This window comes from Psammomys obesus, unplaced genomic scaffold, assembly GCF_907164565.1.
Source record: "Psammomys obesus unplaced genomic scaffold, mPsaObe1.curated_primary_1811, whole genome shotgun sequence".
NCBI classification, from domain to species: Eukaryota; Metazoa; Chordata; class Mammalia; order Rodentia; family Muridae; genus Psammomys; species Psammomys obesus.
The window spans coordinates 22,119,913-22,141,403 of record NW_026596073.1 but is presented as its reverse complement, the minus strand read 5'-3'; the positions used below and the strand labels follow the sequence as shown (position 1 = coordinate 22,141,403).

Below are 21,491 nucleotides of genomic sequence, written 5' to 3'. Positions count from 1 at the left end.
AAAATAAAATAAAATAAAATAAAATAAAATAAAATAAAATAAAATAATAAAATAAAATAAAAATAAAGGATTTGAGTCTTATGATTTAAATCTCCCTGCTGTTCTTTCTTAGCCTTGACCTCATTTAACCTCATACAACCAGGGTCTGGGGACATTTCTTAAGCCCATCTCATGCTCGTCTCTTATAACTCCCATTCACAGCCTTTTCCTGCCTCTACAAAACATCTCTACATATTGCTGCAGGAGAAATCTTGCCAAACCAACACTCCTGTGGTGTCCTAGGCTCTGGAGGAAAAATCGGAACTATTATGAGGCACTTATTAAATGTAGCAATGATGAGAAATTAAATGAAAGTAACTGAGGTTAAGCCCAGGGGCAATAAAATACTCAAAATGGACTTCTGCTCTATGATTTTCCATCTTGTTTAATTCCACTGCTCTAGGGGACATGTTTGTATGATTACAGTGTGGAAATGCTGCATACTGTGCTGTTGTGTCCCCCCACTGTCCCATAAGTTGAACTTAATCACATGGAAATTAAAAACACTGTACATCACAGCTGATTTTTGCTGTTAGTCCTACAAAGATGATGGGTAAAAATGCTGAGAGGGTATGTAGCATTTGTAATTGTCACACTGTGAACAAACAAACAACTGAAGGCGTGTTCTTCTAGGGAACTGTCTGATTCATAAGCAAAATGCTTAAGGAACAAGTGGTGTTCAGGGATGTGCACTCCTTCACAAGCAAAACCCAGATGAAGGTGACCGCGAGCTCCGAATACTCCTGCCTGTCCTCCCAAGTGCTAGAACTATAGGCCCATGCCAGCACGCCTGGCTGGAGACATTTGGAGTGTCATTAGATAAAGGGAGTCCCTTTGGGCCTTCTGAATGTGAAACAGCTCCACCGGTCCTGGCTGTAAGAACTTCTTCATGCTGTTGAAATGGAAGCTAGAGGCATCAGGGTGCCGTTTGCATAATCTGTTGATTTGTTTTGTCATTCTGAATACTGTAAATGTGCGCATTGCTTAGCAAGTGGGCTGTGCATATCTTTTACATAAGTAGGGGAGATATTTTGTGCATCTCTTTCCGTTTTCACATCCCAGTCACACCACGTATGATATACACATGCATAGACTGCTTGCGCTTTCCACTGTGTTATGATACTGGTGGTGATGGTAATGGTGGTAGTGCAGGGTTTGAACCCAGCTCTTCCACTGCATTAAACCCCCAGCACTTATAAGCTCCTTCTGAATAGGAATAGCTCTTCCTCAATTTGTCCTCCACTTCACTAACCAAAAATACTCACAAAAACCAGTCAGCGAAGCTGGGTGTGGTAGAACATGCCCTTAGTTCCAGCACTCAGGAAACAAAGGCAGGATGATCTCTGTGACTTTTGATACCAGCCTGGTCTACACAGGGAGCTCCAGGACTACATACGGAGTCTCAATCAATCGATCATCAATCAATCAATAAACAAAACAACAAATATACCACAGTGAGATGTGACGCAAAATGCTTCAGGGATCAAATTCAATTGTTGAGTAAAAGTTGCTGTCTTCAGAGAACAACAAAGCGTCTCAGGGAATAAAGATTCACAGTTGAAATGGGTGTCGTTCTTCTTGGAAGGGAGGAGGAAACATTTAGTCCAATAGACTCTCAGGATCAGAGCTGAGAGATCTGTGGATGCTTCAGGAGCCAGGAGCAGATGCTCATAAAAAGTAGAATGAGGCTCAGCTCGGTCTTAAGTCAATGCTGAAAAGCTTGGGTCAGGCCTTTCCGCCTTGAGCCTCCATTTTCTCTTTTGTGATACTGAGGTGTAAAAAAATTAGAGAACGCTAGAGAGATGGCTCAATTGTTACGGATATGTACTGCTCTTGGAGGCTGGTTCTCAGCACCCGTGTTAGACATCTCACAACTGCCTGTAATCCAGTTCCAGGGGAGCCATTGCCTTCTGTCCAGCTGTAGGCACCAGGCATGAATGTGGCACACACACACACACACACACACACACACACACACACATGCATGCCAAATACTTATAAAATAAAAATGAATTAATAATAGTAGTAGTAATAATAATAAAAGAATTCCAAGCAGCGGAGCTAGCATGAGCTAAACGTCAAAGATGGCAAGACTCTGTGTACCTGGGAACCAGATGTGCCATGATGGGAAGTGAAACAGGAGGGAGACAGAGGCCTTGTTCAGAAGGCCACTTCTGCTACAATGAAGAGCTTGTCCCTGTCCGTGACAGTGAGTTATTCCAGGTGGTGGCTTATAAGGAATACCACCAAGACAGGAAAAAGGACCAAGGGGAGTAGCCAAAGATGGAGGCCCAGCCCACATAAGGAAGTTTTGTAGAGATGGCCTTGGCAGCATACAGCTGGCTGCTGGAACCCTGGGTTTTTCTGGGAAGCTCTCTGAGGGAGCAGCTATGTCCTCCCGTAAAGGCGGCACCACTTGTAGGTGTGGAGGGGACATCCACAATGGCACATCACTATGAGCACTATAAGTGACTGCAGGACTCTCCACAGAACTGGCTGTTAGCAATGTTGGGGATCAAAGGTGAAGTTGAAAGGATTCGAAGGGGTGCACAAAGGGAGATTATAGGGGCCTACTGTGATTTATTTATTTATGTTTTGAGACAGTGTCTCATGTAACCTAGGCTGGCCTTGAACTTACCATGTGGCCCAAAATGGTACCTTAAACATCTGATCTCATTGTCACTGTTTCCCAAATGTTAGGGTTACAGGGGCGTGCCACTATCCCTGGTTTATACAATGCTAGAGATAGGATCCAGGGCTTTGGACATGCGAGGTACATGCTCTACCAACTGAGACACATCCTAGTCTTCCACAGAGAGTTCTAAATAATTATATGATCAAGAGTAGATTACTAATAATTAACTTTCCAAGAAACATAGGTATTTACGTGTACCTACATACATATGTCTACTGTAAAAATGCTTAGATAAAAGAAAAAATAGCATAACATTTCTAAATAATAAAAGATAAAATAGCCTTCATTATCAAGTTCGTGTAATAACTGACTCTGCTGGGTCTTGTAAGGTTGTGCTAAACTCTTTTATCTGTAGCCAAACTATGGTGAAAGAAGGTTCCGATGTTTCCTTTTCAGTGTGAAGGTGGACCCGTGAGGCCAGGTGCATCTTGAAGTCCACTTGTTCACTAAGCATCTTGCTTATGACTCAGACACTTTGCTAGAAGAACACTGCCTCAATGTGTTTATTCACAGTGTGACAACTGCAAGCATCACATCCTGTCACCTCCCTAGGACTAATAGCAGAAACCTACTGTGACTTACAGTGTTTTTCAATGTCTATGGGGACGCCCCCCACCCCATCGTGGCCAAGTTCAACTTATGAGACAGTGGGGAGACATACAGCAGCACAGCACATAGTGCCTTCACACTGAAAAAGAGGCAAAGGTGTCCGCAAGAGCAGAGGAGTCAATAGGATGTAGAATCGTAAAGCAGCAGAAAGTTCTGCGTGTTTTATCATCTTGGGGTTTAATATAACCCAATTAAAAAAAATTTAAACCATTGCTGCATTTAACATCTTACTTATAACATTCCTGACAATTGAACACAGGGTCTGAAGGAGCCCGGGATAACAGCAGAAATAAATATTACTTTGGTAGCAGTATGTAGAACTGTTTTTAAAGAGAAGGGGTTCTGACTACAGCTTTCTTCTTTTTTGACCCTCCCCTCACCCTCACCCCCTAAAAGAAATGACCACCCCTTTTGCTGCAGTTCCACCAGAGGACTTCATACTCGTCACCTTGGGCTCTTCTTCAGCCCACCCTACATCTTGCTGGAGCTGTCTCTGTAATTCTTAACTGCACTCCTGAAATCTTTCTTCCCAAATCATTGTCATAATGCCAGCGCTACCCATAAGCACAGCTACGACCATGCTTCTTTTCAAAGTCCCAAACCCAGAACACCTTAGAATGAAATTCCAGCTCTCAGGACTGGAGCGATGGCCCAGCATTTGCTGCTCCTACAGAGGACCTGAGTTCGGTTCCCAGCATCCATGTCCAGCAACTCACAATAGCCTGTAACTACAGCTCCAGGTGATCTGACACCTTCTTACAGACTCCATAGGCACCTGGACACGTTACATGTGCGTGTGTGTGCGCACGCACACACACACACACACACACACACACACACACACACACACACTTTTTTTTTTTTTAATCTTTGTTCCTCCATTCTCAATGTTGTCTGTGCCTAGTGGCTCCTTCCATGGACGCAAACCCACGCCCCACTATGTTGTACTCCCTCCCTCTTCCACTGTCATTCTTCACTCTTCCTTTGGGAAAGGGGACATTCAGCCCCTAAATGCCCACCGCCTTTGAGGCCTGTTTGACCTCTCTCTTCCATCAGAGCTGCTAACTATGCAAAGTTTGTTTATCCTCGAGCCCTCTTCCTCAGGTCTGCTGTACTTCATTCGCAGAATTTACTCTCTGGGTTGTGGTTACTATTGTGTTGTTCTGTTGTCTCAGTGATTCTCACACAGCAGTCCCCAGACCCACAGGAGCAGCAAGCTGCATCTGGGAACTTGTTCAAAATGCAGGTTTTTCTGCCCAGACATTCTAGAACGAAGGCGCATCCATCTCAGAGGCAAGGCTGAAACACACAACAGTGCTGGATGAATTTCCACACGCAGATTATCTGGGGTCACACTAAGTTGCAAATCTAAAGCCAGAACTCAGACTATCCTGGCTACAAACAAGAGTTATTCCTGCATGCCCACAGTTTGGTTTGTTTGTTTTAGACAGGGTCTCACTGTGTATCCCTGGCTGTCCTGGAACTCCATAAGTAGACCAGGCTGACCTCAAACTCAAAGAGGTCTGCCTACCTCTGCCTCCTGAGTGCCAAAATTAAAGGTGTGCACCACCACTCCTGGCTACAGTTTCTAACACTGAGTTTGGACCAACTGAATATGTGCACAGAGTACACTAGATAGTGTACAAATACTGAGACAGGTGGTGTACAGCTCGTGCAAAAACTAAGGCAGGTCACTCTTGACTAGTGACTTCCAAAGGATGAACTAACTAATCTGGCCAGTAGGCTTGAGAGATGCCCTTCTTGTCTGAACGCAGACACTTCATGAGAACTGAAGAATAATCAGCCACTGAATATTCATGATCTGCACTTGTCTAAGCATCCACTATAAAAAAAATTAAAGTAAATTATGTTCCCAGAGGGATTTCAGAGACAAACTCAGAAGGCTGTCCTTTGTTTATAAATATTATTATTATTATTATTATTATTTTCATTGTTATTGTTGTTGTTGTGTGTTGGCAGGGGTGGAGGGAGTAGAGAGAGAGAGAGAGAGAATTCACAAACCATGTCATGTATGTGTGAGAAAGAACAGGGGTCAGAACACAACCCCTCCTCCCCCCCTGAGAATTGGTTATGTCCTACCACAGTCATATCTGGGGACTGAACTCAACCACCAGGTTTGTGAGAAGCAAGCAAGCACCTTTACCCACTGAGCCATTTTACTGGCCCTGTTTCTGTTTTCTTGAGGTAAGATATTATGCTTCAAAGTAGTCACTGAGGCTGGCCTCGAACTCTTAATACTCCAGCCTCCACCTCCTGAGTGCTGGTCTTACAGAAATTCACCAACTTGCGTGACTCAGAAATTAAATCCAGAGGCCAGAGAGATGACTCAACAGCTAAGAGCACTTGCTGCTCTCCAAAGGACCCAAGTTCAGTTTCCACTACCCACAGACAGGCTCACAACTGTCTGTAGTTACATTCCCAAGGGATCTAATCTGTCTTCTGGCCTCCAAAGGCACAAGGTAGGCACATGGTACACAGATGTACATGCAGGCAAAACACCTATTCATATAATTTTTTAAAATAAAGTACATACTATATGCATATCTTTTTTAAAATGTCTTAAAATGCATTTATTTATTTATCTAGTTATTATGTGGGAACCTGCCACAGCAGGTTCTGGAGATCAAAGGGAGGTCATTGGTCTTGGTGGCAGGTGCCTTCACCTGCTGAGCCATCTCCACAATCAGAGGTCTTTCATCTGAATGTGAATGTTCAACCAGCTTTTGGCTAAAGTGATGGTTACTGTTGATGGTTACCTCAACAGGATCTAGAGTCAGGTAACAGAAAGGCCTGTCTTCTAGGATGGGTTAATCCATGGGGATCATGAAGCCGCTCTAATGTGGGTGGCACTGGAGTCCCAAGCTGCATAAAAAAGGAGAAGAGGAGCTGAGCACTAACATTTCTCATTCTCCACTTCCTGACTGGCAGCGATAGGACCAGTTGCCTCAAGGTCCTGCCACAGTGTCTTCCCCTCCATGACAGCCTGTACCCTTCCTTCCTTAAATTGCTTCGTCATACCAGCAAGAAAGGCAAGTTGTCTATGCAAGCTGCCTTACTAAAGGGCAAGGGGTTGCCACACACTGTCATGAGTAAGGTCTTTAACCTCATTTATTTTGGGTCTCCTACGTAAAGTGGATTGAAGTTGGCTAAACGTTTTCTTCCTCCCATTGTTAGAATATTTGAGAAGCTTATTACTTCTTAATCGCTGTCCTTCCTCAAATGTGTCATGAGGCCGTCAGTTTCCATGACTCATTTGTAAAACAACAGATAAATATAAACATCACTCATTCTTGGAAGAGATTGTAAAGCTGAGGAAGACACTCTCATGTCACCGGATCGAGGTAAACCTAAGCAACACTGGCCCTGTGATACAATCAGAACGGTAGGAAATGGAGCTGGACTGAAACAAAAGAAACAGATCCAAATGCTACGCAGGACCATACAGACATGAAGATTAATCCAGTGCCCAGGAAACACAGTCACTTAAACATCTTCTAGTAGAGTAACTCTCAACCCAGGCCCACGACATTAAACAATGGGCTGATATTTTGCCATCAGCCTCTGTCTGGGGAAACAATTCCAGGCTTTCGCCAAGAGGGGAAGAAGAGTAGCTGAGGAGCCGGAGGGGCAGTTCTGAGCCTGAAGACCCCAGTCAGCTTGAGATCTTACTGAATTGTTGATGACACCTTTGCTCCCTAGCAGCTCTGAGGGTTGTAGCCACAGAGACCACAGACCAGATGAAATTCAGACAGTTAAATACAACTTCTGGCCTCCTCCTAGACCAACTTGGTTTATGAACTATGACAAAGAAATAACATAACATATTTTACTCCCAGAAGACAGGATATAGTTCAGTTAGTAGAGTGCCTGCCTGGAGTACACAAACACAAAGCTTTGGGTTCAGGCCCCACCACATGAACCAGGTATGACGATATACCCCTGTAATGCTAGCACTGAGTGGGTAAAGGCAGAAAGATGAGAAATCGAAGATCATCATTACTAACATAACAAGTCCAAGGTTATCCTGAGTCACACAAGACCTTTTAGTAATTAATAATACTGATAATGACAAAAAGAATCACTCCTAGTCATTCCTACTCACTAAACACATGATCATTTTGTTTACAGAAGACTCACAGACTCCTTGACTCCTGGATCCTAAGAAGTCACCATAATAAGAAATAACTTAACAGTTTAACAGAGACTGGTGATGTAGCTTACTGGAAGAAAGTTTGCCTCCCTGAATTTCACCCCCCCCACACACACACACAGCAGAATAAAGTTGTTCGAAAGCAAACTATAACTAAATAAGATAGTCCTGGATAATAACCCAAGCATAAGATAAATAGCATTAGTTCATACCATATAAAAGGTGAAAAAATTAAATAAGTAAATGAGTTCAAGAGACAAATCTTTTATACAAAAAAAAAAAAAAAAAAAGAAAAGAAAACCCCAAACTCCAGTAGCTACTCACCCTACTAAGAAGTGTCTAGTGACTTCTTTGGTCACTCCTTGACCAAATGTGACTGCTTTCACAAGCTGTGCACAGAGCTGGCAGAGTGGAGAAAACAGCTTCACAAGAGAAATAGCTACAAACACTTCTCCAGCCAGGCAATCAAGGCAATATCACTCATAATCAGTCTGATCATGTGTCTCTGGTTATGAAGTCAATGGAATGCCAGCTCACCTCTGTGGTTTCCTTCCCCAAACCCATAATCCCAGACTGTTTATAAGAAATCAAGAAACCCCAGTGATGGACAGTCAGCAAAACACCTAGCCCAGCACTCTTCCAAACTGCCAAGGTCATTAGCAGAAAAGGAGAGCCAGAGACAGGAGAGCCCGCACAAGGGCAAAAGAAATTTATACTACGTGGCAAAATGTGAGGTGTATCCTGCATAGGATACGGGCATAGGAAAAGCCAATTGGGAGTGAGTAACAAATTCTGACTAAAGCATGGGTTTTAGTTAGTAATGAGATACAAATGTAGCTTACACAGAACTTTAGTAACAGGAGCCAGGCCTGACACAATTCTTCACCCATGTATCCAAAGAAGCCAAAAGGTTCCTACCCCTTAGTGTCCTTGTGGGAACATTCTCTACCACCTCCATAACTTAGAAAAAAAAAAATCTAAAATCTAAAAGCTAGAGCAAACAGAGTTGTCAATGTATATAAAATTACTATACATATTATTATTGTGTGTATGAGGTCCCATCCCACTGTAACCAGAAATGGGCAATAATCCCACCCATGAGAGCCACCAGAATTTAATGAGCTCCCAAAAATGCCAGTTCATTTCACCACAGCCTTGAGTGTGGGGGTTTGTTTCTCTGTGTAGCCTTAGGCTGTCCTGGACCCGCCCCGGACCCACAGAGATCAGCCTGCCGCTGCCTCCCTGGATGCTGGGATTACAGGCATGCATCACCGCATCCAGCTGAGGGTGGGGATTTTCAACACATCAGTTTGGGAGAAAAATAAATGTTGATACCATAATATTGTTTGAAAATCACTCTCAAGGAAAGCTGAACCCTACTATCAGGTCAAAATAGCAGCCTGCTTCAGGTGATCTGTCAAGACTCATCTACCTAATTCAGTGCTGGTTCAAATGCTTGCAAGCAGCTGTGTCTATCCTTCTGACATCACAGCACTGGCATGATGTCATCATCTACAAACTCCACTACTGAGAACTGCACCAACAAGTTAGAAAAATCTTTCCTGTTTCAAGTAATTTTATATATTTGTGCTGGGCCTAACGCATAGCTGTTCTCAGCCACATGAGACCCAAGGGCCAGAGGTTAGACACATGTGCAAGTCCTAGACTGTCAGCACTGGGCTGCTGGAATCACAGCATACACTCAGTAGCACCTAATGAGCACTCTGGGCACCAAACACTGTGCTTGGCAGAGACCCAATGCCAGCATGAGCAGGGACCCTATGAATACAGGATGAAGGCTTTGATTGTAACCTGTTAACCTTGCTAGCAAATCTGCAGAAATTATCTCACTGTTAGTCAACCCTGGCCTATTTCTTTTGTTGAGGTGAGTCAGGCCATACACCACCAACACATATTTCTAGCATCCTGGTAGTTCATAAAGTGAGTGATGGCCTCCTAGTCCAAAGCATCCCAACCAAACACTACTGTTACAACACACACACACACACACACAAAAAGATCCCCAAGTCTGTCGCATTCACTTCACGCTGCCTTCAGTTTGCTGGATCCATCCCGTCACAGATGACTCACCAGCAGGATAAAAATAGGCAACCAGATCGAGTCCTCGGGGGTCTTCTGAAAATGAAAGGTGACAGTCACAGAGACATTTCCAGGTTTTCTTTCCTGTCTATTGACAGCGGTTCTTGTTCCAAATTGCCATCATATCTCAGTACCGAGCATCTGGGAGGGCAGAGATAAGAAAGATAAGAGAAATAGATGAGTGGCATGGGAACTCAGGGTTGAGACCGATATTGAATACATTTAATAACATGCAGGCAGGTTCATCTAACAAGTAGCTAATGAAAACACCTACTAAGAAGCAGGCGCACGCCTGCTCTCATGGAGCTCAAGTCCTTGTGCAGAAACCGCTGGCATTGAAATAACCTAAGGCAAAAGGCTAAAAGGGCGAGGCAATGGACAGATGGGTAAGACAGGAGGCAGCTTCAATGTTCAGGGACATAACATTTGACCATTTTGTCATTGATCCAGAGGACAAGAAGAAAATCATGCAGACAACTCCGGGAGAGATGCCCCAGTTAGAAAGAACAGCACAGCATTCAAGCTGAAGAGAACCCCCCTGACTACCCAGGCAGAAGGCAACTGCGCTGCACCAAAGTCAATACCAACTTCTGTCCAACACAGGCAGAAGGGAATGTCAATCTGGCACAACTGCCTCCCCAGTTACTCGCCATCCGAGGCACAGGAATATATGCTCCAAAGAAGTAAGCGTGAGGCTCGAGGCCTGGCATGAGTAACAGGGTAACACACGAAACAGCAGCCTTTCGTTTCACACGACCAGAATTTGTACCTAGACACAAAACCAACGCTATCAAGCAAGGGTGTCAAGGACCCTTCAGCCACATTAGCGCACGCTGAGCGAGGCTCACAGGTGCATGAGGCGTTTTTCAGGAAGAAAGCTCAGGAGGAGCTGCACAGGAGCTTTGCAAGAAAACTTGCAAAGCAGTTGTTTGAGTCCCACTCCCCCCCACCCCCAAGAACCTCAATCTCATACATGCACCGTGGGACTTTGGAGGCACCTCTGTATTCTGGAAAGTTCCTGGCCGATTTCTTTAGCAAGACTTAGAAATGCTGTGATGGGAAATAACTCTTCCCAGGGAAGGGACAGGTCAGAACCATCCTATCTCTACAAAAACAGGAAGGACAGAACAGAGGGGTGACCTGCAGGGGGAAAAGGGAGGCCCTGCTGTAGTGTTTGCCAGTTTCCATGATACCCATATTTCCACCATAGCCAGTCTCAAGCTACATAGCCATATGACATCACTACAGGGCAAGCAGCTTGAAAGACATATGTAGTACTTACAGAGTTTCTACTACGTAAACACAACACGTATAAATTCAAACAAATAGAAAGCAACCAATAAAAGATGGGTTTTCAGAAATATTAGCCTTTTCTGTCAATATAATTTATTTAATGTATATTTAGAAATTTAAATTTTTTTTTAATGTGTGTGGTGTTTAGCCTGCGTGGATCTCCACACACCACATGTGCACAAAGTGCCCCCAGAGGCCAAAGAAGGCACTGGATCCTCTAGAACTGGAGTTATAGACAGTTGTGAGCCGCCATGTGGTCCTGGAGGCTGGAAGACTGGCCAGTGTTCTTAATCTCTGAGCCATCTCATTGGCCCCAGAAATCTTGATTCTAGTTATAAAAATGTTGTTGTAAATTGGGATGTGGTGGAACAAAACTGTAATCTCAGCATCTGGGAGGAGGAAGCAGAAGACTCAGGAGTTTCAAGTCACTCTCAGCTACACAGTGAGTTCAAAGCCCATGTGGGTTACATGAGACCTCGTGTCAAAAATAAGAAATCATCATTATAGAACACTATAATAAATACGTTCTTCTATACATTTTATATTTCCTTTGGGTTATTTCCATTTATATTCCCTAAATCGAAATGCTTGCCTATATTAAACATATGGATTCTATTCTGGCACAAACTATTAGAGTGGTTTCTGTTTTCATTTAGATTTAGTGACTTAAGAAAGAAATCATATCTAAAAGCCATCTTAAAAGGTAAATAAATAATATTTGTTCTTTCAAAAGCATTGAAAACCAAAAGGCAGTGGGCTCCTTGGTCTTCTTGCCTGGATTTAACTAGGGGAAGGCCATATCCTCGCATCTTTCCTGGATTCCTATTTCCAGGGGATGGCAGGAGTAAAGGTGGGGGCAGGAGTTAAGGAGGTGCTGTAATGAATATAGTAAAAAATGCCTTTAGACGTGTAAAAATAGTTTAGTCAGGATCCCCACTGCACCCAAGGCTGCACCTGATAACCAGAGCTCAGTGACAGCACTCACTCATGATAACCAGCATCTCAGTTGGTATCTATGGCTGTGACAAAACACCATGATCAAAAAACAGGTTGAGGAAGAAAGGGTTTATTTGGTTTACACTTTCATTATTGGAGGGAATAGAACCTGAAGGAAAGAGCTGGTGCAGAGGCCACAGAGGGGTGCTGCTTACTGGCTTGCTTCCCATGGCTTGCTCAGCCTGCTTTCTTATAGAACCCAGGACCACGGGACCAGGGATGGCATCACCCACAATGCTCTGGGCCCTCCCACATTGATCACTAACTGAGAAAATGCTTTACAGCTGTGTCTAATGAAGATACCTTCTCAACTGTGGTTCCTTCCTCTCTGATGACTCTAACTTGTGTCAACTTGACACACAAAACCAGACACACACAGTACAAGCCACACACAGCCCTAGGACCCTGTGATGCCCACTGGACCCTTGAATCAGAGTCTGCCTGTTAGACACCGGACTTGACCTTCAGCTAAGGTCATTGCACAGGGGAGCAGCCTTGGAATTTGAAGTGTGAACTTGGTGTGCTGACATTGGTGTGATAACCCTCAGCATAATAAAATATAACTTCCGTTGTGCCAACTACACGTGTCTACCTTCTGGCTTGGGACAGGCACCCTCATAGATAGTTTGTTGCCTTCGAGTGCTTGCCTCCCATTCATGAAGCCCTAGGCTCAATCCCCAGTACTGCCATCCTCCCTTCTCCCAAGATGACACAAAACAAAACCCAGCTGGCATTGTGTTGTTTCATGTATCAGATTTCACAGAAGAGAAATCATTTGGGAAAGGCATTCTTCTCTGGTGCAAAGAGAACAATTACTGTAATTTCTGGAAAACAAGACTGGCCTGGGCTCTTTTTTTTATTATTATTTATTTAAATACAATATTTCTCTCTAAACCACCCCCTCTATATCCCTTCTTGCTCTCTTTCAAATCCTTGACCTCTTTTCTCATTCATTGATACTGTGAATGAATATCTTTATATACAGCTATTCCTAAATATAAGGTGCTCAGTCTGTGTGATGGCTCTTGTATGATCAGGGCTGACCACTGGCACTGGCAACCAACCAGTCAGTGTGCTCTCTCCTGAGGAGGGCCACATCTCCCGCTCCCAGCTCCCCTCGGCTGCCGGAAGTTCTTTGTGTAGGCCTGAGCTCCCGTGTGCTCTCCCCATCTACTTTGTCCTATCTATAGTGTTCAATTCACGTCTAGGCAGTGATGCCAGTTAAATTTTTATGGGTGAAGCTTCTGACACCTCTAGGAGACATAATCTCACAGAAAATTCCCCGGTCTTACAGTCTTTCTGGTCCATCTTCTACAATGTCCTACACTGTTCTACACTGAGACTTCGGTGCAGGAATTGTTTTATCTGTTAGGAGTGGGCTGCACAACCCTGCATTTTGATTGGTTGTGGTTTTCTGTGGTGGCCTCTGTCTTGTTGCAAAGAGGAACTTCCTTGATGAGGTATGAAGACTACACTTATCTGTAGGCTAAGGCTTATCTAAGGCTGTTGGTTATGGCCAGGTCCTTGACAGCTGACACTTCCATCCATGAGCCCTGTGTTCTCCATAAACCTCTAAGCTGATATTGCCAGTAGAGAGCTTGTCCAACACCAGTGAAGGCCTGAGTGCCATCCACAGCTCTGCATCAGCCAGGAAGGAGAGGCATGAGGACCAAAAGCTTATGGTCATCCTCCAATACATAAAGTTCAAGCATGAGGACCTGAATTGAAATCCCTAGCACCCATTTTTTAAAAAGCCAGCTGTGGGGCCTGGAGAGAGGGATCAGTGGTGAAGAACATTTACTGCCCAATCATGAGGAGTTGAGCTCAGATTCCATCCAAGGAGAAGGCTTGCATTCTGCACATTCCAGCTGCCAGGGTGAGCCACTGTATTTTCCCTAGCTGAGAAAATGCAGGTTTCAGTTTCAGGGAGATACCTGCTTCAAAGGAACAGGGAGACAGTGATTGAGGAGGACATCAGCATTCTCATTTAGCTTCCACTCCCCATCACAGCTATGCTCACACACACACACACACACACACACACACACACACACACACACACACACCTCATCATAAACTTACATATATACACACACATGCAAACAACTCAAGTTAATTAACAATCAAAGCAAACAAACAAACAAACAAACAAACAACCCAGGAATGGACACTCATGCCTGTAAAATCAATTCTGGAGGACAAAAGCAGGCAGATCTTAGAAGCCTGTTGGCCAGCAAGCCTACCCTAAGTGGTGAGCTTCAGACTCAGAGAGTCTATGTCTCAGAGAAGTTAGGAAGAGAGGGTTAGGACACCCAATGCCACATACAACAAACACAATTTCACAATGTTTAAAGGGAATAAAATGTTAACATTGCCTAGGGGATTTTTCTCATGTTTAAGATGAAATAAAGAATGAGAAGAGGGTTGTTTTTTTTTTCAACATAGCATGAGCTAGAGTACTCTGACTGTACAGTATACCTTACTGTTCTTGAGTCTAAAATGTTTGAAAAATACATGTCCATATGTACACACACTGGAAATAAATTATGCTTATTTACAGCAATGAATTACGGTCCTTCTTAAATGCTATAATATCCTCATGGATTAAGAACAATTAAGTGGGGCTTGTTGGCACACACCTGTAACCCCAGCACTCTCGAGACAAAAGTAAGAGGATACTCACATATTCAAGGACAGTCTGGGCGACATTGTGAGAGTCTGTCTTAAAAAAGACAGAAAAAAAATGTCAGGCCAATATCAAGACACCTACTCTAAAATAGCAATTATCAAAAGTTCATGGTTCCATGTCTTCAATGTGGCCAGCTCTGCTGCCAAAATCTCTCCCTGACTCCCACCATGGAAACCCACTCTCACCCAAGAACTCCCCTGAACACAGCTAATTTCTGCTGAGTTCCACTGTCCATTTTAGCACCAGCTCCACTTTCTTTGATTTTTGTTTTGTTTTGTTTTTCCTGCCAGATTTAGGGGATAGAGATAAGAGTGTATAAAACAGGAGAGTTTATGGTGCCATTTCTATGTTCCATCCTCTAGACATTGTATCCTACACTTCCTGAGAATTTTGTGAATATCTACTATTTTATCTCCACTATACAGGTGGGGAAAATGAGGCCTATGTGAACTGAATTTGAGAGAAAAAAAAAAGCCCTCAACACCTAAATCTATGCCCACCAGCTATCTGAGGCCTGTAGTCATTGCCTTTTCTATCAAGGCACTGGGCCCAGTGATGACTAACAAGTCACCCAGATGCGGCCTGCACAGTCCCTGGTCCATTGCCAGCTTTTCCAGCCAGGACATTGGCAGGACATGGTCTTGGAGGTGAAGCACTGGCTACACGTGCATATCTTACCATATTTACCATCTTTGGGCTAGCAAGATGGTCAGTGGCTTGAACTCACAGCCCCAAGCTTCTGTGACAAGTGCTTTTTATCCACTGACCATTTTTCCAGCCCAAAGGAAAGAACTAAGTCCCCAAAGCTGTCTGACCTGCACATGTACGTGTGCAAGAACACACATACGCACATTAATAAGCAAAATTATAACATCATCAATGCTTTAATAGGCAGTTTTTCCTGCTCAGGATAATAGTATCTTGCTGGATTTCCAACACATCCCTCCCTTCTTCTTCTTCTTCTTCTTCTTCTTCTTCTTCTTCTTCTTCTTCTTCTTCTTCTTCTTCTTCTTTTAATATTTTTGACTACCCTGTAATTTTAGGATCAAAAAAATTCTTACTTTGTTCCCAAATCCTGTATCCTTACCTAACCCTACACAGTCTTATTATAAAAATGGAGATAATGATGAGAGTAAACACACACACACACACACACACACACACACACACACACACACGGTATATAAACCAGGTATAAAGGTTTGTGCCTATACTCTCAGCCCTTGGGAGGTGGAGGCAGGAGGATCATAAACTCAAGGTCAGCCTCAGCTACAGAGAGAGTTCAAGGTGAGCCAGTGTTATCTGATACCCTGCCTCAAAAACAAAACAATTACAACAAAACTAGAACAAAGCAGCTCAGCTCCTATGGGGTGTAAACTTCTGTATACACCAAAATGCCATCTGTGGGCTGCAAGACCATGCCTTCTCCCAGAGTACAGACAGCAAGCACAGCTGCTGCAGATGGAGAGACTCCAACACCACCTCAGGACCCACAAACCCTACTTGATGATGACAGCATAAGCCAGAGGAGATATCTGAAGACAGTCCACTGTGGCTTTTGGCCCCCAGGTGTTGTGGGGTTTTGTTTGTTTGTTTGTTTGTTTGTTTGTTTTTGATTAGCACACTGGTTAGGTTTTTGCTGTTGTCAACTTGGCACAGGCTGGAGTCAACTGGAAAGATCGGACCTCAATTAAGAAAATGCCTCTATCAGATTGGCCTGTGGGCATCTTCTTAATTAATGATGGAGGTGAGGGGGGGGGGGGGGGCCCAGTCCACTGTGGGCAGGACTACCCTGAGGCAGGTGATTCTGGGTTATATAAGAAAGCAGGAAGAGCGGCCTCTGTCTGTTTCGACCCTGTGGTGATGGTCCTTGGGGGCGGACTGACCATAAAGCGTCAGTGGAAATAAGCCCTTTCCTGCCCAAGGTGTTTATCACAGCGCTAGAAAACAAACTAGGATAATGAGCAACAGTTTAAGCATTACAATCACTTGAAGAAAGCCAACACCTTTGATCTTCCCCGAGCCAGGCCCTTCCTGGGAGTCTCCAGGCTTTTTACTGAGACCTGAAAAAAGTTCTCTTAGACTGCCTCCACCTGGTGCACCCTTAGCTCTTTTCTCTTTCCTATGCTGCTCCTCCGTCTCCCTTTCCTAAAGGGGCTGTCTGCAAACACCTTCTTAGAAAATAATCACTGGTTAATAAAAACATTTTCTGTTTTTAATATACAGTGTTTAAGTTTTTGCACCAGAACTAACTCTTGCTCACCTCTGAAGTACTAAGGCGGGCTATTTTTATTCCCTGCTGCTCTTGGCTGATTTTCCTCTGTGCGTCAGAGGCTTTCAAAAGGTTTCCAACCCCAGATCCCAAATACTCAAAAATGATTACATACAAAATAAGATGTTCTCCTCAAGCAGAGGCAAGTCTTGGGTCATAAAATAAGATGTTCCCTTCAACCAGAAGAGAGCCCAGTGTCACTATCTGGTGACGAAGACTGGAAATCTGGGGCGGGACCTCTATGGCCTCGAATCAGTGCCAGAGTTTACTCTGGCCTCTTATTTAGCAAATTGGCCCCAGTGTAGACGTAGCAGTTATTAAAATATCAGAGTGCGGTAGGGGTGTAGCTCAGTGGGCAGAATGCCTTCATAGCATGCTTGAAGCCTAAAGTCCAGTTCTCAACACTGCATAAAACTGTCGCATGGTAACAAAGGCTTGTAATCCTAGCACTTGGGAGGTGGAGATAGGCAGCTCAAAACTCATCCTTGACTACATAACTACATAGCAAGTTCAAGGCCAGCCTGGCCTACATGAGATCCAATCTGCAAAAATAAAATGTTTTGTTTTGTGTGTGTGTCGATAGATGGCAGATAGATAGATAGATAGATAGATAGATAGATAGATAGATAGATAGACAGACAGACAGACGGATGGATAGATAGATAACATTAGATAGATGGATAACTCCTCAAAGCCAAGAGTCAGAGGATCCCAGCTCAGCGATAGACACAACCTCCCCAGCACCATGACCCAATCCACTTCACCTCCCTCTCCAAAAAAACAAAAACAAACAAACAAAAAAACGTGTTGAACTGATTGTGTGCACTGCATGATGCTTATAATTGTGGCATGTTATTTATGCCTAAGGACAAGAACAAATATCTAGAAATGTGGCTTCTCAGGGAGATAGAATCCAGTACTAATTTCTTAGAGAGACAGCAATACAAAAGCTTTAGGGACAGGCTGCCTGGGCTAGGGGTCCAGGTCTGCCTCATGCTAAACTATGACCTCAGGTGCCTCTAATAGCCTTCTCTATATAAAGGAAGATTTTTACATCTGTAGAATGCTTTGGATTGTGTCCAAAGCCAAGTAGACATCAGCAAATGTTGATTAAATAAACAATATATCTTATTTTGTCATTATAATGCTCATTCAATAAATCTAAAATTTGATAACATTTCCCAACAGAAAAGAAAACTGTGATGCTATGGAACAGTTACATAAAATAGGCTGTTGTTAAATAACCCACCATCAAACCATCTGGGATCCAGATTTGACAGTGCAATGTGAGCTCAGGGAAAGCGCACATCATAAGGCATTCCCAGTGAACCACACGATGCAATCTGTATGATTCCCTTATTGATCAAAAATGTCGCAGGCGTACTGGAAGCTGAGGTTATGCTTCTCATCTGAACCCTGAAATATCTTTTAACCACACCCTAGCAAATATATTTTATTTGTGCTATGGGGAGTTAAAAGACTATAAACATAAAACCTGGCCTCCATAGGACAGCTTTCCCCCTACACAGTGACTCAGTCTAACTACAGGTTTAAAGACCCATATGCTGGGTCTACTTATCTTTAGCACATGGCTGGAGGGGACAGGAAATTGCTAAACCCAGGAACTTGCTGGATCAGAAAGGTCTTTGGGTATTAAAAGCATATCATTACCTGGTGTGGATTGGTACTACAGTACTGCTAACAGGAAGATTATTAAGATCATTTTGTTGTTGTTACGTATCCAGAGGAGGAAATAGTAGGAGAGACTCTCTTCCCCATTCCTACCTCTAGATAGCTAACTTCACAAAGCGCTTCCACCACAAATCTAAATTAGCTTACCAACGGACCCTCAAATCATCTTCCTCAAGCCACAGAGGTAAGATGTACCAAGCGCCAGCTATCTGGCTAAGCCTTTTAAAAGTGTGCATTTCCTGCTGACAATGTAGCTCAGTTGGTAGAGTGCTCACCTAGCATGCACCACACGAAACCAAGTATGGTGGTGCATGCCTGTGGTCCCAGCACTCAGGGAGGCAGGAGGTTCAGAAGCACAAGTCACCTTCTGCAACCTAGCAAGCTCAAGAGAGGCCAGCCTGAGCTTCATAAAAAGAAAAGCCAATTTCTTGAGCTAGGAATGAGAATGCAGGCCTATAACCCCAGCATTTGGGAGGTAGGGGCAAAGGCAGAAAGAACAGAATCCATAGACATCTTCACCTACACAGTGAGTTTCAGCATCATCAAAGAAACCCTATTGCAAAGAGAAAGGAAGAAAGGAAGAAAGAAAAAAAGAAAAAGAAATTGAGAGCATTTCTTTAAAGTTATGAAAAAAAGAATCCAACTTTAGTCAGTGAGAAAACTGAAGCTTACAATGGAATCTTTATTATTAGTGTTATTAGGCCCCATAAGGAAGCTGAGAAGCACTTTGGGAATGGAGCGGGAAAATGATAGCACAAAGACAGAACTGTATTGAGTACAACCAAACATATATATTTTAAGTGGTTAGGATGGCAAAGTCACGTGTTTGTTTTGATAAAATAAAAATAAAGCTTAAAACTTAAAAAAAAAAAAAACAAAAAAACAAAAAAACTCCAAACCTTTAGAAGTGGGCTGAAATGATGGCTCAGCATTAAGAGTTAAGGTCCTATGAACTCCACAGGATCTGAGTTCAGTTCATAGAACCCAGTTTAGCCAACAGCTGCTTCTGGCCTTCTTAGGTACCAGGACTCATATGCACATGCCCACGCACAAACAAACCTACTCACATAGTTAAAAATAAAATAAATCTTTAAAATATGCTAAAGGTTGGTGAATTTTGCTACTGCAATGTTTTTATTATTTAGGGCTACATAGGACCATTTATAATACACACTAAGACCATACACAGGACCACACATAAATACATACCAAGTAAGGTTCTGATGAGCAGGATTACCCCTCACTAGATACTACTCATCAGGTCATCAGTAAATACAACGAAATGAGCCTGTAGAGAACTGACCACCAGCGTGTGCCAACAACGTGATGCCAGAAACAAACCGGCCAGGACGCCATCTCCTCAAAACCTTCACCGCTCATGCTCTTTATTTGGAAAGCTAATTGTACTGGCTCATAAAAACTCAGATACTAGCTCACATAACAATTTAAAAGGTCCCCACAGGTCCTTTAAAGGCTGCTTACAAATTCATGTTAAACGGCTGAGAATAAATTTCACTTGTGGGTTACAAAGCATTTACAATGGAAAGAAATCCTTGTATAAATAGGCAGTCCAAACTAGATTCCCTGTACTCTTTTGGCAGCCTTGATAGCACCACTAACACAACTCTCGAAATTCCTGGGTAGCTAGTCTCCAGAGGCCCTAGGAAGGTCATTAGGAGTTGGCCAACCTGAAATTGGTGGGCCTGGAGGAGGGGGAGGCAAACTAGGCGTGGCAGGTAGCCCTAGGGTAATGGGGGAGGGCTGGCAAAATCCTAAGAAGTCCAGATCTGTACCTGATTGTTGGAGGCAGGAGGACTAAGAGTCAGAGGATTTATTTGATTGCAGCCTGGGCAACAGAAGACCTTGTTTCAAACAAACAGTCCCCGGGCTTGGAGGACCTCACTCCTTGACCCGAAAACTCAGTCCCAAACATCTCGGGTCGAAGCTAAAATAACAAGTCTCTAACACAGGCCCTGTTCTTAGTTGCTACCCTCGTCCTTCCTCCACTTCTGCACATCTTTGGCCCCGAGGCAGCAGCTGTGTGGCTAAGTGCCCGGAATTGTGCTTCAGCTGGACTCAAGCCGCTGGAATCCAGCACTTCCTGGTTGGTCCGGGATGTTGGTGCCATCACCATCCCGGTCAGCCCACAGCGCTTATGAGCTCAGGGAGCACCAGAGGAGCTAGCGGGAGCGTACAGATCCACTGCACCCGGGACCGGAGGAGGTGGGGTGGGGTGCATCCTGCAGAGGACGCCCAGGATGTGCAGGAACTTGAGGATGGAGAGGGGCTAGGGCACCAGCAGCTGACCTGGCTCTGCGCTCAGGACAGCGGTCTTCGCTGGCGGCCACAGAGTGCGCCGCCCTGGCTGGCGCAGACTTTGTAGGAATTAAGTCTAGGGGAGGGACTCCAAGGTCCCCAAGGGAACTCCGGGGACGCGGCTGCAGAGATCCGCTCCAAGGGGGGCAAGAGAGGCGGGACGAAGCTGGAGGGCCGTGAACGCCCTGCGGGCTCGGAAGCCCCGCAAGCCTGGCCCCGGCGGCTCCTACCTGCGGGCCTGCGGCTCTGGCACTGTCTCTGCGGCTGCGGCGGCGGCGGCTTCAGGGGGTCCCCGCGCAGCTGGCGCAGCTGGGTCCGCGGGAGGCGGGCGGGCGCTAGGACTCGCCGGCCGGAACTGGCCAGCCGGACTGCAGGGTGGGGCGGGGCGGCGCCGGCCAGCCGGGGTGACCGAACCTCTGCCGCTGGCCTTCCTTCATGCCTGGGCTCTTACACTTTCTTCTCTCCAAGTTTCCTAACTCAGCCGCGGTTATCCGCCGGGCGCGTGCTGGCGTTGTTCTTAACCAAGTTCACTTCCCTAATCTCTGAGCGCGGTCCTTGTCTGTGACATCTGGTCGCCGAGACTGGCGCCCGCGCGTTGCAAGCCAACAGCTAGCCAGCT

The 21,491-nt window shown here is 44.5% G+C and overlaps 1 protein-coding gene across 3 annotated transcripts in view; it reads right to left on the bottom strand.

The window, feature by feature from the left end:
- Pld1 (phospholipase D1) overlaps window positions 1–21,167 on the bottom strand; it is a 194,759-nt gene extending 173,592 nt beyond the window's left edge. For all 3 annotated transcript variants that reach the window (XM_055625940.1, XM_055625944.1, XM_055625943.1), the window contains exons 1-2: window positions 21,103–21,167; window positions 9,606–9,755 (exon numbers count right to left, since the gene is read on the bottom strand). The gene's annotated coding sequence lies outside the window, so the exon portion shown is untranslated. The remainder of the gene's footprint in view (window positions 1–9,605; window positions 9,756–21,102) is intronic.
- Window positions 21,168–21,491: the final 324 nt, after the last annotated feature.